At 42.7% G+C, this 18,501-nt stretch overlaps 1 long non-coding RNA gene across 4 annotated transcripts in view; it reads right to left on the minus strand.

The window, feature by feature from the left end:
- Positions 1-418: 418 nt before the first annotated feature.
- The window catches only part of LOC117366043, a 53,505-nt gene continuing 35,422 nt past the window's right edge, over positions 419-18,501 (minus strand). For 2 of the 4 annotated variants that reach the window (XR_004540489.1, XR_004540488.1), the window contains 2 exons: positions 10,265-10,509; positions 419-1,135 (listed from right to left, as the gene is read on the minus strand). This is a non-coding gene — a long non-coding RNA (uncharacterized LOC117366043). Of the gene's footprint in view, positions 1,136-9,704; positions 9,811-10,264; positions 10,537-18,501 lie in introns of all 4 variants that reach the window. The other 2 variants (XR_004540487.1, XR_004540486.1) reach the window with 2 other exon arrangements.

An 18,501-nucleotide genomic window follows, 5' to 3' on the forward strand; every position in this document is an offset into this window, starting at 1 on the left:
TTTAAATGATCTAAGTCACAACGTCCAAGTTCCGTCGATCTTGTGTTATATAACTTTCGGTTATACATGCAGTACGACTAAATCTAAGCCAGCCAACTCCCGCCCTCGACACTCCTCCTGAAATGCCCTGTTTAGCTCTGGTCGTTCAGCGGCACTATGAAGGCCTAGGTCGTTTAGAAATACGTCCAAAACCCGTTTTTATTATTGGCACTTGGCCGTATTTTGACAATGTTTGTCCAAGTGCCGACTTAGGCCGGTTTTTGGACGTTTTTTCTCTTTCGATTATGAGCCCCATAGTTTCTGGAGTAAGACACAATCAAGAAAAGAGACCAACACACTCCAATCACAGTTACAATTTAACAAAGTTTATTGCACAAGATGAAATTACTCATGAACTTACTTCAGAAAGAGACCCAAGTCAAAGTGCTTTTCTTAATATTAAAGTGCATTTGTAAAAAAAACCCCCAAAAAAACCCACCTCATTTAAATATTATTAAAACATTCTTACTTTAAAGTGCTGTATTTGTTATTCTAATTAAAATAGTTTCCTTAAAGTCACTCTAAAATATCTATAACAACTCTCTTTCAGATAAAGTGCTCAAATAATCTGTTTTGTCTCCTGCAGGTCAGTATTAGATAACCCAGAATCTTCAGGTAAGCATTCTTTCACATTACTCTCACCCTTATTAAGTTACTTGTTTCCAACTACTGTATCACTGTAAAAATGTTGGTTTGTCTTTTTCTCCCACAGGTAATCAATAAGGAGTTCCTATTACAGATAAGTACCCCTTTTTCTCTCTTTTCACCCTTGTGTTCTCTTTACTTTCTTTCTTTCTCTATTTCTTTCTTGAAGTTTCATCAGATATTAATTATTGCTTCTTTTCCTTGCAGGAACCTATTGAAGACTTTTCAGGTAAGTGAATTACTAAATAAAGTTATTGACAACTGTGTGCAAACCGAAAAATAAAAATAAAACCTCTCAACTTCAGGCTTTCGTGCGCTGGCTAGCTTTAGATGAGGATGAACATCATCAGGAAACTGGACTGTAGACTTGAACTCCGGCTGCAACCGAAAAGTCAGGATATTCTGGAACCAGGATCAACACAGGACTCTGGTCATTCTATGCTTGTTCTTTCTATAGTGTTTAACCAAATAAAAATGTTTTTGCCTCCTTCTGTAATGTAAGTATAAATGTGTTCTTTTTTTTCTGGTACGTATTGTGTTTCTAAATTCTTGTGAAAAATAAAATTATTTTTAGAAAATCTGTTCTCTAGTTATTTTTCAAGACTTGTCCCTACAATATCCAGAAAAATAAACCTCTTAGCAGTGCAGCGCAAGTAACAATGCACAGCAGTAGTCAGAATTCTATCAATATACTGCTCTTTTAAACTTATAACTGACCCTTCAGTCATCATGAAAAACGATATCAAAAAATCACAGAGTCTCCCAAAACAAAAAAAGTTTTATATAAGAGGACCGAAAGGGGTATCAGACAACCCTGCACACAACGATTGAGTGCTGGGAGCAATTCCTCATTTACCCCACAGAACCTCCACCACCTCTTAGTGTGTTGCTTATTTCAAATTATAGCAGCTTGTTTTAAACTTGCTCATGTTTTTTACTTTATATTGCATTTTACTTTATATTGCATTTCTAGTAAGTGTAGAGAAGTTACTTAGCTTTCAGCTTTCAGTTTAAAAATCAGCGTTCAGGGGATTGATTTTTAAACTGAAAGCTAAAAGCTAAGTAACTTCTCTACACTTACTAGAAATGCAATATAAAGTAAAAAACATGAGCAAGTTTAAAACAAGCTGCTATAATTTGAAATAAGCAACACACTAAGAGGTGGTGGAGGTTCTGTGGGGTAAATGAGGAATTGCTCCCAGCACTCAATCGTTGTGTGCAGGGTTGTCTGATACCCCTTTCGGTCCTCTTATATAAAACTTTTTTTGTTTTGGGAGACTCTGTGATTTTTTTATATCGTTTTTCATCAAGTACATTATAATAGTGAATTCTGAGTGGATATGCCTTCAGTCATCAGTCAGAGAAAAATTCAACTTACCTTACTTCTTATTTTTACCACTAGTTGAACTGACTTTCAATTAAAACTTTCAGTTAAAATTTAAGCCTCCCACTGTAAATACTTATCTCAGTCTTTAAACAAGAATTGTAAACTAAATCCTGCTCAAGATGAACTTAATTCAGAGAAGTTTTTTTTAAATAATAAGTCCTTCTGAAATTCTTTACTTACTCTTTCAGACTTCTAAGATTTCTCCAAACAACTTTCTAAAACCTCTGAAATTGCTTTACAATCTCTTCAAATTACAGTGGAACCTCGGTTTGCGAGTGTTTTGCAAGACGAGCAAAACACTCAGCAAACTTTTGACTCGCAAACCGAGCACTGTCCCGATAAACGAGCACTTACAGTCCAGGAAGCGCCGCTTCAGGGGATTCCTTTTCTGTCTTCCGGCCAGCCTTCCACGTCGAGTGCCTTCCGCAGGTTGGAGGTCCTCTGTCTAGGCCTGCACGGCCGGATGCCATCCTGCCTGCGCGTTGTGTGTGACGCACACAGCGTCAATCATCGGCGTTGTGCATGGCTTGCGGGTGGGGCAGCGCTCGGCTGCGTGCGCTCGGGTGGGGGCTCTCCAGCATGTGGGGGGCATCCGACATGGAGGGCTGGCCGGCGGATGGAGGAGGCATCCCTTTGAAGCGGCACTGTGCGTTCTTCAGATGATGGATGGAGGAGGCGGACGGAGGAGACGGCGCTGCAGCACCAGGCACCCGACAGGTACAGACCCCGGGTTCTGGAACAAATCTTCGGTGTTGCCACTATTTTCTATGGGGAACTTTGCTTTGATAAATGAGTATTTTGGATTACGAGCATGTTCCTGGAATGGATTATGCTCGTAATCCAAGGTACCACTGTACTTGAAATCACTTCTTACACTTCTCAACTATCAAACTCACCAAAACTAGTTACTCTTAAACCCAGATTCAACCACAAGAATCACATAACCCCCTACTACCAAAAACTTCATTGGCTGCCCCTAGAAGCAAGAGTGTTGTTCAAATTTGCCTGCCTATGTTTCAAATCTATTCTTGATATGGCGCCCCCCATACCTGGTCTCCCATTTTAAATTGGATTGTTCCACCAGGCCTACACGCAGAATACATATGTTTAGCCACCCTATAATAAAAACTTGCCGATACAAAAGATTCCTTGACAGAACTCTTGCTTTCCAAGCAGGTCAACAGAATGACTGGCTAGGCAACATCATCAAGCACTCCTCATCCTATCTCAACTTCAGAAAACTAATTAAAACCAACCTGTTTAACCGATTTGTAACCAAGAACTCTTAAAGCCTTATCCCTGTATACTACTTACATGTACTCGAAGTCCCTACATTGTAACTTCTACTCTGTCTCTCTCCCTCCCTACAAATATTCATGCATCCAAAGACTTCATTGTTGTTTTTTTTCGCTGACTGTCCAGCTCTTCTTATTGTAAACCGCCTCGAACTACTATGGCTTTGGCGGTATATAAAAATAAAATTATTATTATTACCCAAGCAAAACAGGTCATGTCTCCCTTAAATCCTATCTCTAATCACCTTCTGAAATCCGTGAGAACTCTCACATGCACACTCTCAGAATTATCACATGAACACTCTCTCTCTCATGCATCACCATACAGCTTATCTGCTCTGATAGGCAACCTTATTTTAAACCTGGAGTTTCATTAAATTTAAACCATAGATTTTAGCTGCAATACTAAAAAAAAAAAATAAAAAATGACTGAGCAAACAGCTGTGTTACTCTTTCTTTCTCCCTTCTCGTGCCAGGTTAGCAACAGGCTCAAGTTCACTTTCTGCTCCTTTCCCTGAGGTGGGTAATTTCAAATTATATTACACTTTGTTACACTCTCACAGAGCTGATTCCTATGATTGTATCATCATTGCTTCAAAGTGCTGTTCTATACCTCGTCACACTTTCTGGTTTTGTCTGCATTTTCCTAAGACGGTAGGGAAATAATAGGGAGAGTGTGTGCAGCCTCCTCTGTTCTGCTATTATGTACACTCAAAAATGTATTTCTGTATATTTCTTTATTCACACAGAACAATTTCTTTTGTTTAAAGCTGGGGGGATTTGCTTGTGAGCTAATTTTCAACCATGTACATTATAAATGAGGATGGCTAGCCTCTCAGAACTGCAAACTCATGCCACTGCCTGCTTTCTGTAAATCTGCACATTTCATGTCAGCACATTCACTATGACTTTCCCCTTCTTTATCTGTTACGTTTGAGATTTTTAAAAAATCCCTTCCAGTTCTAAAAATAGAGACAGCACAGTATGTAAATTTTAACCTACTATATGCAGTACACAGAGAAGCTACACTGGTCTTGTTAACTTAAAAGACTCTTGTGCAAAAAATTAAGGTTAGAGGGGTCCAGGACACAGTGGTTTTAGCACTGAAATACATTCCTTTGTGTTGGCAGTGTTCAATATTGAGTTGCTAGTAATTAGTTACTGTAGTTAATTTCTTTTTTGTAGTAATCAAAAATGTAGTTAACTACTTTTTCCACTATCCCAGTAATTATAATTAATTGCTTTTGAGGAGTAACTAACATAACATGACATGGCATGATAGAGGATGTGGTTGGCATGAGTTGTTAAACCTCCTTGAAATAAGCATCAAGAAATGAAATTATGCAATATTCAAATTTGGGTTGTGTATAAGATGGATATTTTACCTCTTCACAAACCATAAGGTTTTTACCATAAGTATTTTTGGTAAAGGAAAAGCAATTAGTTTTTCTAAGCAGGCAACTGAAATCAGTAATCAATTACTTTCCTATATGAGTAATTTAATTACTGTAACTAATTACTTTAAGCTGAGAAGTAACAAGTAACAGTAATCAATTAGTTTTAAAGAATAACTAGCACCACTGGCATAGTAGGGGAGGGACAGACTACCCCGGGTGCTGCCTTGGCAGGGGCGCTGGCACCTCTTCCCATGAACCTCTTCAAATCTTTGCTGGCTGTGAGCAGTAGTGCTGTCCGATTCAGGAAAAAAATTTTGATTCGATTCAGCCTATTGAATCGAATTTTCGATTCAATTTTCCTGGCCCAATTGGGTGGTTTTTTCAAACATCCTGATGGGTTTATTTTATAGCCTCTTCACCCCTTTTATAGACTCTTCACCCCCTTTTCCCTCTCCTACCCACACTGGTGCTGTGGTGTAAACAAAATAAACAAACAAAAAAGACTTTTCCACTCTCTGTTAAATCCTAGCTCACGTTCGCGGCCTAACACCAACTCTGGCAGGATACACATTTCAAATCTGACATGTAATCACAAAACAGAAAATAAAATTTTTTTCTACCTTTTGCTGTCTGGTCATTATTCAAATTATGTTGGTCCCAGGCTCTGGCTGTCTTCTGATAACTCGCTTGCTAGGGACTTCTTCTTTCTCCGTGCTAACCATCCATCTTCCATCTCTATCCTCCCCTTCCATTTCCCTTCCCTCCCCCGGAGGTCTGGCATCTTTCCTTTTTTTCATCTCCATCCCTACAGCTGCAGCAATGGACCCCACCATCCCCAGATCCACCATTTCTCCTTTTCTCAACTACCCTTTCATCCAACAACACCCCAGGGTCAACCAGCTCTCCCTTTCTCTTCCCAACTACCCTCCTATCCAGTATCTCTATCACCTCCTTCTCCCCCCGGGCTAACTTAAAACAGTTCCAGGGGGCCCCACGGTCTGGGCATCTCTTCCCCTTCTCTCCCTCTCCCTCCATTCCCCTCACCTTTCTGGTCTCCTTTCACTCTTCTTGTTCAGAGGGGCCCCAGCGTGGTAGTCATTCTCACAAGCTGCCAGCGCTGCCCTGAAGCTTTTCCTCTGCTGTGATCCGCCCTCTCCCTGACTCAACTTCCTATTTCTACCTGGGTAGATCACAGCAGAGGTAAAGCTTCGGGGCAGCGCCGGCAGCTTGTGAGAATGGCTGCCCCGCTGGGGCCTCTCCAAACAAGTCTGGGAAGGGAGGGAGAGAGACAGAAGGGGAAGAGATGCCCGGATGGACCGCACATTAGCCCTGGTCATGTGAGGTCCCCAAATTATTAGGGGTGCTCATGCACCCACAGAGCTGATGCCTATGTTGCTAGGTACTTGTAATCTGGGATGGCCATTATTGGCAACAGGATACTGGGCTTGAGTGACCTGCAGTCTGTCCCAGTATGGCAACTCTTATATTCTTATGGTATATAATAACTAATAAGAAAGTATCAGAGCTTCCAAGTTACCCAGCTGCAGGTGGGAGATTATAAACCAGTCCTGCCTTTCTGATGAATTATGGGATTAGGCGCACTGTTGTCAAAGAGCCAGATCACACACTGCTTTGGGACATAAAGAGGTCAGAAAGCCTCTGCTTGCTGAACTTGAGTGACTTGGCGGCTTGTTTTTAGACATCTCTCCTCTCTGTTCTTCAGCCTATTAGCTTTGACGTCGCGCCCGCGCTAGAGCCTACATTCATCTGCGCACCGCCCCTTCCCTTTGATCGTGTCTACAAGCTTGCAGCCCCAAACTCTAGCTTCCTTCACGGCAGTGCAGGCGTTTCCTCGCACGCAGACATGAGCGGAAGGAATTCGGAGTAGAAGCTGCAGCTCATCCGCGAGCAGATCTGAGCCTTCCCCGACTTCCCGTCTGCAGGCGTCTGCTTCCGGTGACTGGGACGGATGGTTGGTGCAGGTTTTGCCACATCTCTACTACTACTTATTATAGCGTTGAAACAGTCTCTTGCCTCAGAGACAGAAACTGACCAAGTGCCAGAGCGGCAGCTTTAGGTTAGCAGTGCGGAGAGGAGGGTTGGGCCCTGAATCGGCGAGACCGATTTTTTAAAAATACAAATCGATTTGAATCGATTCACCCGAAGTGAATCGGTGATTTGAATCGGAAATTGGGCAGCACTAGTGAGCAGCATCTCTTATTTGCTGCTTGCATCGGTCTTATCCCTCCCTCTGACATCACTTCCTCTTCATGAGAACAGGAAGTAATATCAGAGAGAGGGATGACGAGGCGGATGTGAGCAGTGGGTAAGAGATGCTGTTTGTGGCCAATGAAGATTTGAAAAGGTACAGGGAAGAGAGCTGTAGGGAAGAGTTTTTCGGGGTGGTGCATAGCATGACAATGCCTGGGGGAGTGTGGGGCAGGAATACATGGTGCAGCAATGCCAGGCTCAAACTTTCCTTGCTGTGCCACTGACTAGCACAATACTGTGCATTGGTGACCAGCAGCAGAAATACTTGTTCACTTAGTACATTTTCTGCACTTGAATTCTGTGAAATGCTATTAAAGATAGGTTTTGTTTAATGTGAAGAGGTTCACAGAGAGGAGCATCTATTGAAAATGAGGGGAAAAAACCTGTAGATATGCTATAATTAATATAGTCAATGTTAATTTTTTAAAATTTTTAGTTCCTAAGTGTCTAATTTGTTATGGTGCAGTTGGTGAACTTTTTTTTAGATTTGGAAGTAAGAACCAGCACAGTCCTTACATAAGGGTGATACATTTATGGGGACAATGCTAGCATGCTGGAATAACAGTGATATAGAGAGGGGTATGCATGGGCTTTGTCCATCAGAATTTTATGTTGGAGAGGATGGGACACAGACCTTGAGAAGTGCAAACTCAAAATCCCTGCATGTAGTCAAGACTCGGGCCTGGAGATGGAAGGGTAACAGTGGAACAATGACAGTAACAAGGGAAAGGGTCAGACCTAGCAGGGTGAAGGAAAGAGGAACTAGATGCTGGATCTGAGGGATAGAAGAAAAAGAATAGGAGATGCTGTTGGATACCTGGAAGAATGGTGAAGGGAAGGAGAAAAGCTGCAGGACACCTGGGGAGACAGGAAGGGGAGAGGCTGGACACAGAGCAGGGAAAGGGAAGAGAAATGGAAATGCTGGACATGGGGCATGTGGGAAGGGAAGAGGGAGTCAGATGAAGAATATTGGTGTTGTACTGCATGTACAGTGTGGCTTCTTGGGGGTTTCAATTAATTGTTGTCTAGATATGTATTTCTAGTTTTGGTCTGTGATAATTTAATCTCTGCATTTGGTGAGGGTCTATCTGTGATCAGAATGTGTAACCAAGGCCAGTATTCTGTTAGTATGGTGTTTCTATGCAGGGATATGTAATAATCAAATTTGTTCAGCTTTCTCAGTAGATGTATTGATGATGTATTTGAGCCCATTGCAATATTTGTGGTGCTGACTTTTTCTGGGTAGACTCCTTGATGTATGAGCTCTGAGCATGAGTTATTTTTACAGGGTTTTGTATTTCAGAATATGTCTAATACTGGATAGAGTTTATGTTGTTGTAATTGAGAGAACATCCCCCCCCCCCCCCCCCCGCCCAGAATCTGGCTTTTTTTTTTGTTTGCTGAGTTCTATGAGGAAATATTCTAATTCTACTCTGCCTCCCTAGAGACTTCAGTGGATGCAGAATATAAAAATTTAACACCATGTTGGTCCATTGTTCAAGTCAGGGGTCAATATTTTTTATATTAGATTCCAGCAACAATTTTTTTTTTATGATTATAAAGCAACTGCAAAGTATTCATTAAATTACATTATTTTTTCCTGGGGCAACTGCCTGGCCTGAGTGTTCTAAGTGAAGGGGCCCACCCTCCTTCCTTCCTTTTTCTCTAACCAGAACTCTGAGAGGGCCCTCCTTTATGAGTGCCTTGGAAGGTGCCATTTAATTGTTTGCTCTGAAGGGAGCAAACTCATGGTTTGCCTAGGGCAGGGGGTAGGCAATTCCGGTCCTCGAGAACCGGAGCCAGGTCAGGTTTTCAGGATATCCACAATGAATATGTACGAGATGGATTTGCATGCACTGCCTCCTTGAGGTGCAAATCTATCTCATGCATATTTATTGTGGATATCCTGAAAACCTGACCTGGCTCCTGCTCTCGAGGACCAGAATTGCCTACCCCTGGCCTAGGGTATCAGATACCCTTTGGTTAGCTCTAGTATGAACAGATTTAAAATGAATGTTTACAGGGCTGTTTCTAGGGTAAGAGTTTACTTTTTTTTTTTAACATGGGAATGGAACTGGCATGCGCCCAAGTGCCGCACAGGATTTAATGAGACAATATATGGCAGGAAAGGGATATTTCTGAGAATAATTAGGTTGGATGGTTTTGACAGGTAACGGATGGAATTTAGCTGTGACTCTGGGATGTACTTCCCATCTTTTGCAAAGAATAGCCTCAGATTTTTAATGTCCACAGAGAGATCAGAAGCTTGGTTTAATATCTGATCCAGACTACAGCAAGTCAATGGTTGTTAACCCAGTCCTCGGTTGCACCCAAAACCCATCTGATTTTTAAGCTGCTTATAAATAGTTGTGAGATACATACAATTTTATTTTATTTTTTTTTTTTTTACATCATCTTGGTTCTTAGATCTACTGCATTCAAATCCACTTCATGAATAATTTAAAATAATCTGAAAAAAAGAGAAAGGTCAGAGGGTCTAGTACTGAGAGTTACTACTCCCTTGCCCTAACAGAGCCCTGGGAGCCTTTCATTACTCTGAGACCATGAGTTGTAGAGTCCTGGGTATGGCAAACCATAAGGAACCTTCACATTATTTCTGGTTTTTCAACTTATTTCAAAGCACACTGACAATATCCATAGGTTACAAACCTTGAGCCAAGGGCTCCAAAATCAGGAAGCTAGAAGTGCTTATCAGTTCCTTGCGACCAATGATCATTTTCTTAGTTTGGCCAAATTTCTGTTGCACACTCTCCATCTATGTATAGAGATCACAGTAACTCTTTAGAGATAAGCTAAAGACCTTTCCTGAATTACTGTAATAGAAAAGAACTGATGTGTTATGCAAAAAAAAAAAAAACACTGATTGTTTTTTTGGATAGCTCTTTGCCCATGACGTGGTTTCTGAATAGTGTACGTGAACTTTCATTAGTTTCTACCCTAAAAAAACAGCAGCTGGAAAATCCCCCTGGGGAGAGAGTGGGTCTGTGATTTTAAACTCTCAGACTGTTTGGATGTCTAAGGGCTGAGAAATGAAAACTAATACCAGATAAGAATTATTTTTAATTCATTTGAGGATTAGAGAGAGAGAGAATAGAATAGTTCTAGTTAGTCTGTTGGTATACACCTTAATTCTGAAGAAATGAAAGGATGGTGATGTGTTAAGGGATTTCAATGCACTGATAAAATGGATCAAAATACGAATACTTTACTTTGCTGCATCTGTTCCTTGGTCAGATGAGATTGGGGAGATGTTGCAGAGGCAGCGTTTACAGCCCCTTGAAGGAGTGGGAGAGGAGTCAGTCATTGCTAAAGGTGATGACTATATTCAGGGCCCATGATTGCCGAAGGAGTCCTGGTGCATGGTCTCTGGCCCAGGACAGTATGTTTGGGGTGGAGGATGTAAAATTGCCAAATATTTGTACAGGAAAGCTGGATTCCAGAAGACCAGGTTAAACTAGAAAACCAAAGACGCAGGAGGAAACTGTCAGATCAAAAAAAGGAAATATTTATTATAACATCAGCAATTGTTATCATTATGAAAAACCACTAAAGCTGTATTTTGGATTTTAAACTCTACTCTTCTATGTTAACTCTTCTATGAAAACCTGATCACATTCCACTGTCATTGACTTGGGGAAATCTATTGCTTATTTCTAGGATAAGTAGCATAAACTCTGTTTTACTCTTTGGGATCTTGCCAAGTACTTTTAACTTGGGTTGGCTACTGTGGGAAATGGACCTTTGATTTGGGTTACCAGACATCTGGGAAAACCCGGACGGACTTTCCAAACCTGGCAGTTTGTCCGGGTTTTGGAAAGTTCCGTCGTGTCTGGAGGGCCTCTGAGCATGCGCTGTTGACATATGCATCTGCATATGCTTGGAGGCCCTTCAGACCCATTAGGAAAGAGACGAGGCTGTGTGGGGGCAGATCTGATGGGTGGAACGGAAATGGGTTTGAAGCAGGGTGAGGCAGAGCTGGAAGCGGAATGGGACAGGGCCTTGCATCCGGTATTTTACCATTTCAAATGTGGTATCCCTACCTTTGGTCTGTCCCCGAATTGCAACTCTTATGTTCTTATGATGTATTAATTGTGCTGCCTGCCAGTGGCGAAGTGAGGGGAAGGTAGACTGCCCAAGGTGCGGTCTTGGCAGGAGCGCCAGCACCTCTCTACCGACCTACCTCTTCAAATCTTCACTGGCAGTAAGCAGGTTTTCTTACCTGCTGCTTGTACAGGCCTCACGTCTCCTTCTGACATCATTTCCCAGCCGCTCTTCATCTGACATTACTTCCTGAAAACCTGACTGGCTGGTTGTGTCCCAAGGATAAGGTCTAATACAATAGCTGATAGAATTTACCTCCTATGGGTGGTGTATGGGGTAATGACTATACATCCTACTGTCCTCAGAGAAAATCTCCTACAGATGAGCAACTTTGCTTTTTTCAAGAACAATCAGATGTAGATTTCTCACTGATGGGAATCCCTAGCCACCAGCCTCTCTTAAAAGAAAAGAGGAAATACAACTGAGGTCTGCAACAGGCGAGACCCTTAATCAAACCAAAAAACATTTTCTTTTTGGACAGCCTGGAATGGAAACAAATAGGCCTAGGTGGGTGCAGCTGGATTCTAGATTCCCCTTTAAATTCTGAAGAATAGCCTGACCAAACTGGCTAGCATACTGGGAGTCCTGTTCCAGACAGGAGATTCTATTGGGTGGACTAAAGACCACATTGCAGCTTTGCAAATCTCTTCTATTGAGGCTAACCTCAAGTGGGCTACCAATGCAGCCATGGCTCTGATACTGTGAGCTGTGACATGACCCTCTAGAGTCAACCCAGTTTGGGCATACCATATGTACTCGAATATAAACTGAGGTAACCTTTTGCCCCAAAGGAAGAAAAAAGTTTGATTTGATTATAAACCGGGGGGTTTATATTCAAGTGCCCTGCCTTGCACCCAGCCCTCCTTTCCTCCCACTTTCCTTCCTTCCTATTCAGTCCCTGATGCCCACTACAGGCCTACCTGAAGCCCTGGTGGTCCAGCAGTGAGTCAGGATAGGAGCGATCCTTCTAGTGTCCTGTCTCGGCTGACTCTAAACCACCCCACCTTACTGACCCCTGCAGACTTTACCTTTAAAGCCCTGGTGGTCTAGTGGTGAAGCAGCGTAGGAGTGATCTTTTTACAATCCTGCCCCATGCCAACCACAATCAAAAATGCCTGCTACATGTTCCCGTTACAATTTTGCATAATCCCGTGGTCTCAAAAACTGTCTGTGAAGACACCAATGTAGCAAGCAAAGCATGTACACATATAGAAATATATCATAACAATCATGTGAAAAATGTTTTGCAAGTTTTTTGCGTTTATAATAATCTGATGTTTAAGTCCACATTCTGAAGCATCTGAAACGGTGAAACACTGGCCATCATCAATGTAGCAGGTTCCTATTTTCAGATAAGTATCTGAATGTTTATTATTTTCAGATTCATAATTGAGTCATTTGCATTGCACAAGGCTACATAGTAGACAGTGAGGAGGATTTTTATGCTAGTGAGGTTCCTTTTACCCCCCAAAAAACTTTCATTGAATTTATGCAAATAGATAGGTGGGGTTCTGAGGCTTTTTCCTCCTCCATATTAGAAAATGACACAGGGAGAAATTTTTCCCCATCCCCTTGGGACTGGGAACTCATTTTCCTGTCCTGTCCTGGCGAGTTCTTCTCCTGTCCCTGCCCCAGCCATGCAAGCTCTGTCCTCATCTGCACAAGCTTCAAACACTTGGCTTGTACGGTTAATGCAGAGCTCACAGGAATGGGACAGAGACAGCGACAAAACTCGCGAGGACAGGATGGGAAAATTTGAGTTCCTGTGGGGATGGGGACAAATTTGTCTCCATGTCATTCTCTACTCCATTTGTCATTCTGAAGTAGCTATAGTAAAATGTTTGTGACTCAATGTTCTGAATAGAGTTTACATAATACATGGTGGTTGTTTAACGTTTCAATAAGCAGTAGTGTTTGTGATATCTCCACAGAATGAAGATATATATAAAGAACATGTGAAGCAGTCAGGTGCGCAGGTGGTATTCTCGTCCATCCTCCCTGTCGAGGGTAAAGGCCAGGGCAGAGAAGCTCGCATCCTGGCAATGAATGCGTGGCTATGAGGATGGTGTCGTTGAGAGCGTTTTGGCTTCCTGAACCATGGGATGATCTTTCAAGGGCTTCTGAGCAGGGATGGTGCGCATCTATCAAAGAAGTGAATAAGTGTCTTCACCAGCAGGCTGGCTAATCCACTGAAGAGGGCTTTAAACTAGAAGTGATGGGGCAGGGTTATCAAAGCTCCCAGGTGAGTATAAGCCCTCAGGTAAGTAAATCATTGAATACCTCTACATGGATGGGAAAAGGGGGGCAATGTCTTGAAAGCAGGATATACTAATGCTTAAAGTATGGGAAACTAGTAGCTGTGATGGAAGAAGAGGAGTTGAATATAGTGGCAATCACAGAGACATGGTTCATAGAGAACCATGACTGCGATGTAGTTATACCGAGCTATAATCTGTTCAGGAAAGACAGGGAAGGAAGAAAAGGAGGGGGAGTAGCGTTATATGTTAAAGAACATATTAAAGCCACACAATTGCAGAATCTGTAGGGCATGGAGGAGGCACTGTGGATCAGTTTGGTGAATATATTTACATTGGTGTGATATACAGGTCTCCTTCACAGAAGAAGTAGATAGAGATTTAATAGTAGACATTCAGAATATATCTAAAAAAGGGGAATTTTAACATGCTGGATATTGATTGGGGTATCCCTATTGTGGGGGCTTCTAGAAGTAGGGAGATTCTGGATTCTCTACAAGGAGAACTGTTCGAGCAGTAGGTAATAGAACCCACATGGGATGGGGTCATACTGGACTTAGTGCTTACAAACGGGTAAAGTGTTTCTGATGTTATAGTGGCATTCAGTGATCACTGCATGGTACAGTTTAATATTAAGATGGGTATAGAGAGGGCTCATTTAAAAGCAAATGTTCTAAAATTTTAAAAAAAACTAACTTTGTTCGGATGGGGGTTTATGCCAAGGAATTATTGTCTGGATGGGAACATCTGGAAGGAGTGGAAATGCGGTGGGCAAAACTGAAAGGAACGTTTGTAAGGGTGACAAACATTTTTGTGACGCAAGTAAGTAAAAGTAAGAGGAAAAGAAGGCTGAAAAGGTAAGGAATAAAAGGTTAGATTTCATAAACTACAAAAGATTGCAGAAAGAAGAACACAGGCAAAAATATCTGGAAAAGTTAAGAGAGGCTGGTTGTTTAATTAGGAAAGCAAAGATACAAATGGAAGAAAAAAATAGCTGACATGGTAAAATGGGGAGGCAAGACATTTTTTAGATATATTAGAGATAGGAAGAAGTTCAAAAATGGTATTGTGAGACTCAAAGGTGAAGGGGAGGATTATGCAGAAGCTGATAAAGAAAAGACCAAATTGCTTAACAAATATTTCTGTTCTGTGTTCACGGCTGAAGCACCGGGAGCGGAACTGCGGAAGACAAACATGAATAGGGATAGAGGAGTAATAGACCCTGATCAATTTTCAGAGGATTGTGTTCATGAGGAGCTAGCTAAAATAAAGGTAGACAAAGTGAAGGAACTTAGGGAAGTTCTGGTAGCTCCGCTGACTGACCTTTTCAACGAATCTCTAGAGTCGGGAGTTGTACCGGAGGACTGGAGAAGGGCGGATGTGGTCCCTCTCCACAAAAGTGGAAGTAAGGAAGAAGTAGGGAATTACAGGCCAGTAAGTCTGACTTCTGTGGTAAGCAAATTAATGGAAACACTTTTAAAACAGAGAATGGTCAAGTTTCTGGAATCTTGTGATTACAGGACCGGAGACAACATGAATTCACAAGAGATAGGTCTCGTCAGACAAATCTGATAAATTTATTAGACTGAGTGACCAGAGAATTGGATAGAGGATGTGCGCTAGATGTGGTGTATTTAGATTTTAGCAAAGCCTTCCACAGACGTCTAATAAATAAACTGAGTGCCCTCGGGATGGGTCCCAAAGTGACGGGCTGAGTCAAGAACTGGTTGAGTGAAAGGTGACAGAGGGAAGTGATCAATGGAGTTCGTTCTGAGGAAAGGGATGTTATTAGTGGTGTGCCTCAAGGTTCTGTTCTTGGGCCTGTTCTTTTTAACATTTTTATAAACGATATTGCTGAAGGGTTGTCGGGTAAGATTTGCCTCTTTGTGGATGATACCAAAATCTGCAATAGAGTAGACATCTCAAATGGTGTGAATAACATGAAGAAAGATCTGGCGAAGCTTGAAGAATGGTCTGAAATTTGGCAGCTAAAATTTAATGCTAAGAAATGCAAGGTCATGCATTTGGGCTACAAAAACCCGAGGGAATGGAACAGTTTAGGGGTGAAGAACTTATGTGCAGGACAGAAGAGCAGGACTTGAGTGTGATTGTATGTGATGATCTTAAGGTGGCCAAACAGGCTGAAAAGGTGATGGTGAAAGCTAGAAGGATGCTAGGTTGCCTAGGGAACATAAGAATTGCTGCTGTTGGGTCAGACCAGCGGTCCATCGTGCCCAGCAGTCCACTCACGTGACGGCCCTTAGGTCAAAGACCAATGCCCTATTTGAGTCTAGCCTTACCTGCATATGTTCTAGTCCAGCAGGAACTTATCTAACCTTTTCTTGAATCCCTGAAGGGTGCTTTCCCCTATAACAGCCTCTGGAAGAGCGTTCCAGATTTCTACCACTCTCTGGGTGAAGAAGAACTTCCTGACATTTGTACAGAATCTATCCCCTTTTAACTTTAGCGAATGCCCTCTTGTTCTCTTCACCTTGGAGAGGGTGAACAATCTCTTTTTCTCTACTAAGTCAATTCCCTTCAATATCTTGAATGTTTCGATCATGTCCCCTCTCAGTCTCCTCTTTTCAAGAGAAGCCCAGTTTCTCTAGCCTCTTATTGTATGGCAACTCCTCCAGTTCCGTAACCATTTTAGTCGCTCTTCTCTGGACCCTTTCAAGTAGTACTATGTCCTTTTTCATGTACAGCGACCAGTGTTGGATGCAGTATTCCAGGTGGGGGTATACCATGGCTCGGTACAGCGGCATGATAACCTCAGATCTGTTTGCGATCCCCTCCTAGCATTCTGTTGGCCAGTAGGAAAAAGGAGGTATTGATGCCCCTGTATATGACTTTGGTGAGACCTAATTTAGAATATTGCATACAATTCTGGAGGTCGTACGTTCAAAAAGACTCTAATATGCCCCCCCCCCCCCAACTACCCAACTAATGCTAAATACCTCTATTTACCCAACACTTACCACCTTAGATCTCGACAACTCCCTGGTAATTCTTATTACCCAAACATTTATCTCGACAACTCTTTGATAATCCATATGTAACTCTTACGACATCTCTTATACTATTCATATAAACTTGTATGTAATTTCTGAAAACTTTTATGTAATCCGCCTTGAACCGCAAGGTATTGGCAGAATAGAATCACTAATGTAATGTAATAAAAAGGATGGAGTCAGTCCAGAGGAAGGCTACTAAAATGGTGTGTGGTCTTTGTCATGAGGCATATGGAGACAGACTTAAAGATCTCAATCTGAATACTTTGGAGGAAAGATAGGAGAGGGGAGATATGATTAAGGTGACCATACGTCCTGTTTTGAACGGGACCGTCCTGTTTTTAGATTCCTTTTCCCTTTGTCCCCACGCACAGCTTCGGGACGCCGAAATGTCCCATTTTCAGGGATAGCGTCCCGAAGATGTGCAGGGGGACAATGGGACAAACAATCGCTTCCCCTCTCTCCCTCACTCCCTGCCACGCCAAAGCCAGCCTGCCTGCCTCTCTCCCTCCAGCGCCGAAGCCTGTTCCCCCAAACCGGCCCCCCGCTGCTGCTACCTACCCGCCAAAGCCTGGCCTACCGCCGCTTCAAACATCCCCCGCCCCCAGTCCGCTGCCGCTGCCGCCTGACACAATTAAAGAAAAGGAAGGTCAAGGCGCCAGCCTACAAACCTTCTTCCCAAGGTCAATTCTGATGGAGAGGAAGTTCAGGACCAGCCAATCACTGCCTGGCTGGCCTGGAACTTCCTCTCCAATGTCAGAGTTGACGTCGGGAAGAAGGTTTGTGGGCTGGTGCCTGGACCTTCCTTTTCTTTAGTTGCGGCAGGCTGCGATGGACCGGGGGGGGGGGTGTGTGTGAAGTGGCAGTAGGTAACTGCTTTGGGGGCCAGTCTGGGGGGGGGGCAGGCTTCGGCGCTGGAAGGAGGGAGGTAGGTAGGCTGGCTGGCTTCGGGGGAGGGGGGTGGGACAAAGGCTGAAAGGCAGTGAGGGGGACATAGGAAGGAGCACTGGGGGCACTAAGGACATAGGAAGGGGTACTAAGGACAGGAAGGAGGCACTGGGGGCACTAAGGACATGGGAAGGGGCACTAAGCACATGGGAAGGAGGCACCGAGAGCACTAAGGACATAGGAAGGAGGCACTGGGGGCACTAAGGACATGGGAAGGGGCACTAAGAACATAGAAAGGAGGCACTGGGGGCACTAAGGACATAGGAAGGAAGGAGGGAGGGAAAAGACAGGGACAATTGTTGGCCTGAGTGCAGAAAGAAAGAAAGGCATGAAAGAAAGGATGCACAGTCAGAAGGAAACGCAACCAGACTCATGAAATCACCAGACAGCAAAGGTAGAAAAAATGATTTTATTTTCAATTTAATGATCAAAATGTGTCAGTTATGAGAATTTATATCTGCTGTCTATATTTTGCACTATAGTTGTCTATTTTTTATAGTTACTGAGGTGACATTGCAAATTTTAAAGTCATCTGCCTTGACATCTTTGCTTTATGTTTTTTTTTTTATTTTATGGTTATCATTATGAATTAATAAGATATTATTTGTACATGAAAAATGAATGGAAGAAATTGGGGGGCGGGCTAGGGCAGGATTGGGGGCAGGACTGACAATTAATAAATGTCCCATTTTGCTGAAAAAACATAATTGGTCACATTAGATATGATAGAGACGTTTAAATACCTACGTAATCTAAATGCGCATGAGTCGAGTCTCTTTCATTTGAAAGGAAACTCTGCAATGAGAGGGCATAGGATGAAGTTAAGAGATGATAGGCTCCGGAGTAATCTAAGGAAATACTTTTTTACAGACAGGGTGGCAGATGTGTGGAACAGTCTCCTGGAAGAGGTGGTGAAGACAGAGACTGTGTCTTAATTCAAGAGGGCCTGGGATAGGCATGTGGGATCTCAGAGAGAGATAGAGATAATGGTTTCTGCGAATGGGCAGACTAGATGGGCCATTTGGCCTTTATTTGCCACAAAGCTGCCAAATTATCCAGTTCTAGGATGGAGACTTTTTGGCCATTCCAGATTTCACACTTATATGTCAAAGCAGTATGGGAGTAATAGTT

Source organism: Geotrypetes seraphini, chromosome 8 (assembly GCF_902459505.1).
Source record: "Geotrypetes seraphini chromosome 8, aGeoSer1.1, whole genome shotgun sequence".
NCBI lineage: Eukaryota > Metazoa > Chordata > Amphibia > Gymnophiona > Dermophiidae > Geotrypetes > Geotrypetes seraphini.